At 44.5% G+C, this 10,192-nt stretch overlaps 1 long non-coding RNA gene across 2 annotated transcripts; it reads right to left on the bottom strand.

The window, feature by feature from the left end:
- Positions 1-562: 562 nt before the first annotated feature.
- On the bottom strand, positions 563-9,288 carry LOC308250503. Of its 2 annotated transcripts, none has more exons than XR_013960848.1 (3): positions 9,030-9,288; positions 2,779-3,536; positions 563-2,288 (listed from the first exon to the last, which is right to left on the bottom strand). It is a non-coding gene; the product is annotated as an uncharacterized lncRNA (long non-coding RNA). The 2 variants fall into 2 exon arrangements; XR_013960849.1 differs by having other exon boundaries at positions 8,832-9,233.
- Positions 9,289-10,192: the final 904 nt, after the last annotated feature.

Genomic DNA, 10,192 nt, shown 5'->3' with positions numbered 1-10,192 from the left:
AAATAAAATAAAAATAGTGACATTTTCGCATGTTGGCAAGGATGCAAATTATTTATACATTGCTGGTAGAAATATAAGAGTACAGTCATTCTGGAAAAGCTTGGCAGTTTTTTATGACACTAAACACGCAAATACCATACAATCCAGTGATCAATTGTAGCATTAGAAATTTATTTCAGAGAAATGAAAACTTAAATTTGCCCAAAAAATTGTACAGGAGTATTTATAGTGGCTTTATTCTTAATTGCCAACCACTGGAAGCAACCCAGATATTCTTCAATGAGTGAATAGTTAAAGCAAACTGTGGTACATCTACAATGGAATGCTATTAAGCAATGAAAAAAGAAAAAAGCTATTGATATATGCAGTATCCTGGATGGCTTCTTAAAGGGATTATGCTGATTTTTAAAAAGCCAGTTCCAAAAGGTATAATATACACTATGATTCTATTTATATAACATTTTGAAATGACAAAAGTATAAACTATCGATACCGAATTTTTGGACTGGAACCCGGATTCTTTGTCGGCTGGAATCAAAGGATGAATCCACGGACAGAAAGTGGTATAGCAAAGGTGGAGATTTATTGAAGAACAAGTACAGACTCTCACATGGGGAGAGGGAAGAGTCCCACAGAATGGACTCCCACGTGGGGAGGGGGAAAGGGTCCCACAGAATGGACTCCCACGTGGGGAGGGGGAAAGGGTCCCACAGAATGGACTCCCACGTGGGGAGGGGGAAACGGTCCCACAGAATGGACTCCCATGTAGGGAGGGGGAGAAGGGTCCCACTGGGTTCCTCTTCCCAATGGCTTAAAAAAGCTGCAGATCCTAGTGCCTTGATATCCCCTCTGATTGGTCACTATTCCCTTAGACCAGTGGTCGGCAAACTCATTAGTCAACACAGCAGCAAATCACAGCTCGCGAGCTGCATGTGGCTCGTGAGCCGCTGTTTGCCGACCACTGCCTTAGACTGGTTACTATAGTAACTCCTGGGCTCAAAGGTTGAACCTCACATGGCACATGTGAGGTTCTTCCCGCTCCTGCCTTATCGTTTCCCTATTCCCTTTGGGCTTTCTCCTTCTCCTTCTAAATGAAGGGCTTCCTTCTCTTTATTTTGTAAATATAGACCTTTCTTGGCTACTTCCAGTTCCCTTGTCTTATGGAAATACTAGAGGCCCATTCCACGAAATTCGTGCAAGAGTAGGCCTTCCTTCCCCTGGCTGCCAGCACCTGTTTCCCTCTGGCTACCAGCAGGCAACTGGGACCCAGGTTTCCCTCCCAGCCCCGGCTTTGTCCAGAAGGATGTCTGGTCTAATTAGCATATTATGCTTTTATTATTATAGATACCTGTTGCTGCCTCCTTGTCTTATGGAAATGTAACTGCACCTGGCTTCCTTGTGTTATGGAAATGTACCTTCTCCCACTTTGTGGCCCTGTGTTTTTTTCCATGGATCCCAATTCTAAAAAATCCCTAAGCCTGCCTATGTTCCCCCAAAATTCCTGCTTCAGTCTCCCCTCCGATTAGGAAAACCCAACTGCCTTTGGGGACAGGGGATGCTACGTCTTTCTGGCTGTTTTCTGCTGGCAAAGGGGTCATAGTTGGGGGCGGCAGTCAGGGTCCCATCAGAAGTGGGCTACTAAGGGTCCACGGAAGATGGATGTAGCGGCCTCTATTTGTTGTTCCATGCGGAGGACCAGTTGCTTTAGGGCTTCTAAATGGGAGAATATGAAACATAACAAGCGATGGTTAAAGACGAGCAATAATGAAACAGTATAAACCAAGGCCTGAGAAAGTGGTTTTGGTTGGTGGTAGCGGTAGCACAGGTTGTCCTATAAACCAAGATGTAACACATTGTACTCTGAATTGGGCTGCTTATAGTATACTTAGTAGTTAAGGATTTGGGGAGCCAGTATGGCTTGAGAAATTTACTGTACCAGGGTTACAGAGAGGGGCTATAAGTAGGAGTATCTTGTGGTGTTTCTGAAGGTCTCCTCCAGGTACCAGCCTAGGGTTTAGATAACACTTATAAAAAGACAGAATAAGAATTGTTAAAAAGGTGAAAATACTGGTTATTTAGAAATACCAGAATATGTTACTTATCTGGCACTCATTGTCTTCCCAGGGTCCCTTTGAAAGAGAAGTTTCAGGTCCTTTAGAGGCTCACATGAGTAGAAGTTTGGTGGTCTAATTGGTGACAATGCAGCTTCATCCTCCTCCTGTGCTGACATTTAAGGCTCACTGGAGACGGACGAATTTAAGAGTTGATGCTGCTGACCTGTGGGGAGACTTAAAGAGGGCGCCTGTAAAAGAGCCTTTTGGGCTGTTTAAAGGCCTGCCTAAATAAATGAGGGCTATTCCTAAAAGCTCTGGAGCAGTATTGACCATGTTAACTGATGGCTTTGATTCTGAACTAGTCCTCCCTTCTATTAGGCTCTTGTACCCCTAAGATGGGGCATTGTGAGGACTATGTCAAAGTTTCAATAAACCTTGGGCTTAGAATATTGAGTCCTTCTGGAGCTTCAGGGTTGAGGGGACAGTGTTTCTGATGTGAATGTGAGGCTTTTTTCAGGGTCAGGAAGGCATGGGAAAGGAACAACTTACCCCAGCTGCACCCTAATTGCTGAAAAAAAGATATCTTTCTTGGCTTCCCAGACATGCCTGTAATGGCTACATTCTCTGAGGATGGTTTACCAGGGTTTGGGAGGAGTACAGAGAAGGCAGCTCCAGCATCGAGCAGGAAATTAATTTCCTTGCCCTCCCCCACTGTCAGGCTTACCTGGGGCTCCTGGGTGGAGGTGGCAGTCCTCTGATGAGCCAGATTGAGAGACCCCAGGCCCCATCAGTCCTGTTGGGCCAACTGGTCACCTCACCAGCCCTGCCCCAAGGGACCTCAGTCTCCAGGGGCAGTCCTACTTCCAGTGGTTTCCTTCACAGGCAGGACAGAGCTTCAGGAGTCCACCACGCTCCTTAGGGCAACTCCAGCACATAAGTCCAACTTATCTACAGTTGTAGCAGGTGACCGGGACTGACCATTCGCCTCCGGGCTCTGACGGGGTCCTTGCCTTGCCGGAGCATGGCACAGAGAACCTTGGTTCTGGCCTGCCCCCCCTTGTTTCTCCTTTTTCCTGGTCTTTATTATAGAACACAGAGGTGGTAACTTTCAGGAGATTTTTAAAGCACTCTTGGGACCAATAGCCAATTCTTGCAACCTCCTGATACCTGGGATAGCCTGAGTAATATATTTGTCCTTTAAAATTAGTTGTCCCAATTCTGAATCTGGGATAATGTTGGTATGCTTAACCAACACCTCCCTGCGCCTTCCAAAAAGGCCAAGGGATTTCTGTTATCCCCTTGATTAACGGTAGTTAATTTAGAGTAATTAACAGGCTTTGTTTTACTACATTTGAGGCCTTCTATAGTGCAGAAAAAAATGAGGCATTTTCTTTTTAAGGTTTGTGGGCCAAACTTATCCCAATTTTTGAGGATGCATTCTAGAGGGCTGTCTTTTTGTAGTGTAGAGAACACACTTTCCATCTGAAAGAAAAATTAAAAAAAAACGTGCAAGGATGCCTGCCATCCTTGTATGTGTGACCCACCCTGTTGGCGTGCGGTCGCAGACAAGATGGACGGGTGGACTTAACCACATTTACCACCGCGACCGGCCACCGAGCTCACGCAGAGGCCACCCCTTCCTGATGCTCCTGGTGACTTTCCTGATGGGGGTAGCGTGTATAACCAGTGTTCTCAGGTCCCTTGTTTGTGATTAAAGGTGCCTGAGGCGGCTGTAATATTTTGAAGTACCTACTGGCGTGTATTTCCGAGGGGTTTACTTTAGGATGAGGACTTAAGACAGTTTACACAGTACCCGGAGCCCTGGTCTGGCCAGTATCCAGTGATCCCAGTAAAGTATTAGCAGCTCCAATCCCTACCCCTTTGTTTGCCTATTTCCCCCCTCCCCCTCCCCCCTCTCTCCCACTCCCCCCTCCGCACCCCATCCCCCCCCTCCCCCCGTCACTGAGGATTTATCCTCTGCCTGATTTTTCAGGAAAGGATGGAATTTCTTTCTAGTTAAATTTAGCGCTTTAAACTGTCTACTCACTGGCTTAACTTTTTATTTTTCTGACCCTTAATTTCTGCTATTTATTTTCAAACCTTTAAGAATGTTACCTTCTGGGCAACCAACATGGTTGCTTCACCTGTTGGGAGAGGGACATGCTAGTTGACTTTGCAGGGAATTACAAAGGCACACCTTCCTAGTTTTTATTAATGGTAAATATTAGTGGAAGAGACTTTTATTTACCCTTTTTAATCTTAAATTATTCAGGTATGCTGAGAAAGGGGTGCTGTAATTTCCTGAAGTTTTACAAAATACCTTTTAATTCAAACATGACCAGCTTAGAAGCCTGCAATTTAGAGTAAGTCAGAGTCCTTTCCTTGGGTTTTCTAAAGATTTAAATGCACCAAAGTAAGGTGATGGCTGTCCAATGACAAAATCCAAAAGTGGCATGGTTATAGATTTGTTAAAAAATGCAATTGATAAAACCTCTGCTGAGACAACAGCCTTCTAGCTACTAGTGAGTTTGCTGACCACTGGGATAGGGGCTTAATCACAAGGAACAACAACAGCTTGTAATTATTGAAATCAAGAGTCTAGGTCAGTGGTCGGCAAACTTATTCGTCAACAGAGCAGCAAACCGCGGCTCGTGAACCACATGTGGCTCACGAGCCGCAGTTTGCCGACTACTGTTCTAGTACAACAAACAATTTGTATATAACATGTGGCATATGGCTTATTGCAGACAGTGCATTAAAGCATTGAAAACAATTTATAAATCCTAATAAGAGAAATGTAAAACCCCAGAATGTCACTGGCAGATGCAGAATTATCACACTTGCCCTCCTCCCCTGACTGAAAGTTTCTTGTTTGAGCTTGGCTTTGAATCTGTGTAAGCTTTTTCTGAAGTAGAATAATTCCATAGTATATTTTGGGTTGTTGAGAAAGTGCTGATAGGACACACCCACCGCCTGCCCATTTCCTGCTGCCATGTCCCCAAGGGCGCAGAAGCCGCAAAGCTGTGGTCACTTCATAGATAACCTTAGTTCCCGCTTCACCCCAGGTGGGGAAGACAATCATACAACTTTAGCTGGTTGTCTTTATCTAAACTTCCCTGAGTTAACATATATGCAACCTTCACAAACTTTGTACTTTCAAGTTAGCCTTCAAATTCTTTTTCAATGACCTTCAAAAATGCATGACCACGCCTTAAACCTTTTTTAAGTATTTCCACTCTCATATTCTCTCTTCCTGTCATTAACCTGCACAGACCTTCAGCAACATGCACAGACCTTCAGCAACTTACAAGGACCTTCTTTTTCCTTCCAACACACTTTGGTTTCAAAATAACAGAGTAAAAAAAGACATTTCACAGTTCCAGATTCATTTCACAGAGATCACAACAAAGAAGCGACCTAGCAATCAACGGACTAACAACTGTAATGCTGGAGTCTCTGAAAGGTTAAAACTTCTACAGGGGTAGGAAACAAGTAGCTGGCTCTTCCATTCTTAACTCTTGCCTAGAAATTTTCCCCAGGACCCTTACTATAAAGGCCCGCACCAATGGAGGCTTAGGATTTTAAGCTTAGTGGGTCCTGGACCGTGGAGGCACAGTCTTGGCTGGATACTGTTTGAAATGACTGAGATAGAAAGCAGAAGAAAAGGCAGATGATTCTCCAATTAAAACCTTCTTGGGATCTGGGCCAGGGGAGTAGACATATGTAGTGGGTCAGAAATGTGCTGTTCTTGGAACCGTGTCTCAGTTTCTCTCCTAGCTGTCTAAGCTTCGAGGACCCGGGATGCTGGGTGACCAACCCTTGTATGCATCCCCTGGATGGGTCAGAATTTAATTACATGTGTTGTTAAAACCCTAATGAGGCGGTCTACTTGCCATGGAGAGATTCTCTCACAGCACCTCTGCTGTGGCTCTTACTCATGTAAGAACATCCAAGAATCCTGGACCGGAGGAAGAATTGCCTCTTTGATCTTTGGAGCTGGGCAGGGACCCAAGCACTCATTTAGTCGATGGCTGGGCTTTGACTAGCAACTGGTGAAAGCCTAATGCTCTAATCCGACCCGGCACCAGTTTATCCTTCCATGGGAGACTTTTTCTTCTAGCGGTAGTCGCCTAGTGGCTTTTAGTTGACTGACCCATGCCCGCTTTGGTTTTGGCCCTGGAGAATACATCCAGAAAGGAGCAGTGAGAGAGAGAGAGAAAGAGAGAGAGAAAAAGAGAGGGAGATGCCTGCTTTTTAGATGGCAGCCAAGTTTAAGTGACTGGCGGGTGGCCGTCTGCCTCCAAAATCATACAAGAGACAGAAAAGAGACAGAATCTGTGGCTACTCGCCATTTGAAGTGAAGAAGATTGAACTGACTGACTTACGGAGAAATTCCCGGCCGACGCACCATCTGATACCAAATTTTTGGACTGGAACCCGGATTCTTTTTCCACCGGAATCAAAGAATGAATCCACGGACAGAAAGTGGTATAGCAAAGGTGGAGATTTATTGAAGAACAAGTACAGACTCTCACGTGGGGAGAGGGAAGAGTGCCACAGAATGGACTTCCAAATTGGGAGTGGGAAAGGGTCCCACTGATTTCTCCTCCCAATGTCTTAAAAAGGCTGCAGATCCTAGTGCCTTGATATCCCCTCTGATTGGTCACTATTCCCTTAGACTGGTTACTATAGTAACTCCTGGGCTCCAAGGTCGAACCTCACATGGGACCTGTGAGGTTCTCCCCCCCACCTCCTTCCTTCTGAATGAAGGGCTTCCTTCTCTTTATTTTGTAAATATAGACCTTTCTTGGCTACTTCCAGTTCCCTTGTCTTATGGAAGTATACCTGTTGCTGCCTCCTTGTCGTATGGAAATGTAACTGCACCTGGCTTCCTTGTGTTATGGAAACATACGTTCTCCCAGTCTGCAGCCCCATGCTTTTCCATGGACCCTAATTCTAAAAAATCCCTAAGCCTGCCTATATTCCCCCAAAATTCCTGCTTCACTATTAGAACAGATTGCCGAAAGTTGCCCAATAAGTGAAGAGCACTTCTTAGCCAAAAAGGTTTAAGAGAGTAGAAGAAATTATTTAGCTACATTTGTTGTAAAAATATGCTTAGTTGGACAACCAAGTGGAGGAAAAAAGAACAATTAAACATTCTCTGCTTTCCAAACATCTCAGACCAGGGCATTAGTAAAAATATTTTTTCCTCTCCTTCAGACAAACCCCTATCCAGTGTCCAAATTGATTTTGAAGAACTGACACATAACCCTCTTTAAATTTTTAAGAACTTTAATAGGAGAAACATATACACAGGCAAAGATGCTGCCTCCAATGGTGGTGGACCAGGAAGAACCCACAGCCCTCCCAGGACAGAGTTCCTTTTTAAAGGGGGTTAAGAGCAGGAGTTAATGGCAAAACCAAGTGGTGGCTAGCGGCATAGACCTCTTGAGAGAACAATGTACACTAAGTTAAAAGAAAAGTTAGAAGGTAACATTAGGCAATTACTACATTTTATATATTCATTAACTTCCTTCCTGGGAATAGGACATTTGTTTCTCGGTGGCATTTTGGTTTTCTCGGTAGTCAGCCAAGAGTGAGGTTACAAGGAGCTAAAAAGTCACAAAATGTTCAACAATCACAGAGAGTTCCCCTCTCCCTAATACCTTTGTTTTTGGAGCCATATTGCATCTCTAAAGTTAGTTGCCCTACACTCCACCCAGATGTACTATTAGTCCTTCTATTTTGTGCAATAATTTTTTTTTGCAATTTTTTGGACCTTTTGTACCATAATGGTTTGGAGTCTGAGGGTACAGCAACAGTATACTCTTGAGATGCCTAGCATAATGAACAAACAGAAAACAATCATGCTCAATAGAACTCCTTTTCAAGGTAGTGATAAAGACTGAAACCAAGTGGACAGAGGGTTACTTTCTAACTGCTGAGTAGTTGACTTTTGATTAGTCATTTGGGTCAGAGTGAGGGATATATTATGATGACAATCAGTAATATATGTACAATAGTCACTATGTATAAGGGTACAAGTTCCTCCTTGGGCAGCAGTAAATATATATCTTCCGTGGGAGTCCATCTTAAGCATCCATCTTATATAAAAACTGCTGTTTGAAATTTTAACCCTGCTATTTGGCTTCTGTAAATGCTTGCTTGCTTAAATAATAAGGAAAATGAGACTACGCCCACTTCAGAGAGGCCATTGTACCTTCCCGGACAAAATTATCAGCGCTGGCACCAGGCCAGGCCTTTGGTTGAGGTCTCAAGGCCCCAGCACCTAGGGGCTCTTTAAGAACTTACAAAGGGGGCTGGAAACACCCCATATTTGGGAGACAAAGAAGTTAAAAACATATAAATAGGGAAAATTCCTCCGTGTTGGGGCCCAGAATTTGAGAGACATTTTTCCTCTGGACCCGCACTTAATAAATGTAACTCCATCTCTCTAAGTATTGCTTGGTTCTTCTTCGGTTTTCTGTAACACATCCATGGCAGAAGAGGGTTCTCCCCCCGCCCCTGCCAGACCTAGCAGTTGCTCTTATTTTGGAGTGCTTCCAACATGTCAACCCAGGTGGCCAATAGTTTATCTTGCATGCTATGGCCGAAAAGACAAAGTTACAGACGCAAGCAATGGTAAATCACAAGCTTAAATCAAAATACAGGCTGCTTTGTCATCTGTACTCAGGACCAAAGTTGAGAGTGGTTTCTGTCCCAGTTTGCAATACCACATTGAATTCCCGCTGGGGATGAGGCAACTGGGGCACTAACCTAAGGAGAGGAATGATAATACTCCAAATTGCCAGGAACGGTGTGCTCTTAGTCAGTATTTTGTCTGATAAGTTCTGCACCACCAGCTGCTGGGGGGGAGGGTGTTGGAAGCAACCAAGGAGTTATCTGCAAGATAATATTTTGACCCTCCCCATAGGCTACACTGAGTGCAAACCGTCTGGGGAGAGTCTGCCATACCCAAGGTATTTGTAGGTGACCGGTCCTTGGTCCTAGGTTATGTTGAGCTGTCAATAATATGGAAGTATGTGGTCCCAGTTGTAGAGTCCATTCAGCAATCCAGCGCTCCAGCTGAATCCTCATTGCTGTCAGTGGTCCGCTGGTTAAGAGATGATATGCACAGAACATGCTTGTCTGGCGTAGCTGCTGAGTTCCATCTGAACTTCTGGCAACCTATGTGTCCACCCCTTTAAAGAGTGGGTTTTTCATTTGCAGTCTCTGTTTTAATGGTTTGTTTAGCTTTTTAATCGCTCTAGTAGCTTTAGGATGCTAGCGCAGCAGGCAGTGTCATATTACATTGTCGTCATTGTCCCATTCCTGCACCTAGTGACCAGTGAAATGAGTCCCTTGGTCACTGTTGATGCCCCTGGGTCATTCGTGCTTAGCACACAATTGTCTAAGTCCCTGTGTGGTAGCCTTCTGGGTTGCTTTCTTCCTAGGTTATGCTTGCAACAGGCCAGTGGCAGTGTTGACGCTTGTCAAAGTGTATTTGCAGTTCTGAGACAGCTGGGAGGGCTTGATGCAATCCACCTGCCATCTCCTGGCCAATGCTTTGTCTCTTGCTGTTTGTTCTAAATGTCATGGTAACTTCTGTGTGTGTGTGTGTGTTCCAGAGAATGAGGAGTACACTCCTGGCTTGTCCTCTTAATATGGGTGAGGTTCATGCACAACTATTTGGCAATTTCCCAAAGGGTATGTACCCCTTTGTGCCCAGTCTTTTTGAAAAATATATATTTTTATTGATTTCAGAAAGGAAGGGAGAGAGAGAAAGAAACATCAATGATGAGAGAGAATCATTGATTGGCTACCTTCTGCAAGCCCCTTACTGGGAATTGAGATTGCAACTCTGGCATGTGCCCCAACCAGGAATCGAACTATGACTTCCCTATTCATAGGTCAACGCTCAACCACTGAGCCATGCCAGCCAGGCTGCACCAGTCTTTTTATGTAACCAATGGGGCAGCTCTTGAAGGTCACTGTTTTTCTCTATCTTTTGGGCCTGGGCCAACTGATTCATCTTCTGATTTCCCTGAGGTTAACTCAACACTGTGGGCCAGTACATGGTAGGTACACAATGACCTCGATGCCTTTTGTCTCTTCCCAGATCTCATTCCACATTTTAG

Source organism: Plecotus auritus (assembly GCF_963455305.1).
Source record: "Plecotus auritus genome assembly, chromosome: 6".
In the NCBI taxonomy this organism is placed as follows: Eukaryota; Metazoa; Chordata; class Mammalia; order Chiroptera; family Vespertilionidae; genus Plecotus; species Plecotus auritus.
Note: the sequence above shows the minus strand (reverse complement) of the source record. Positions and strands in the feature narration are given on the sequence as shown.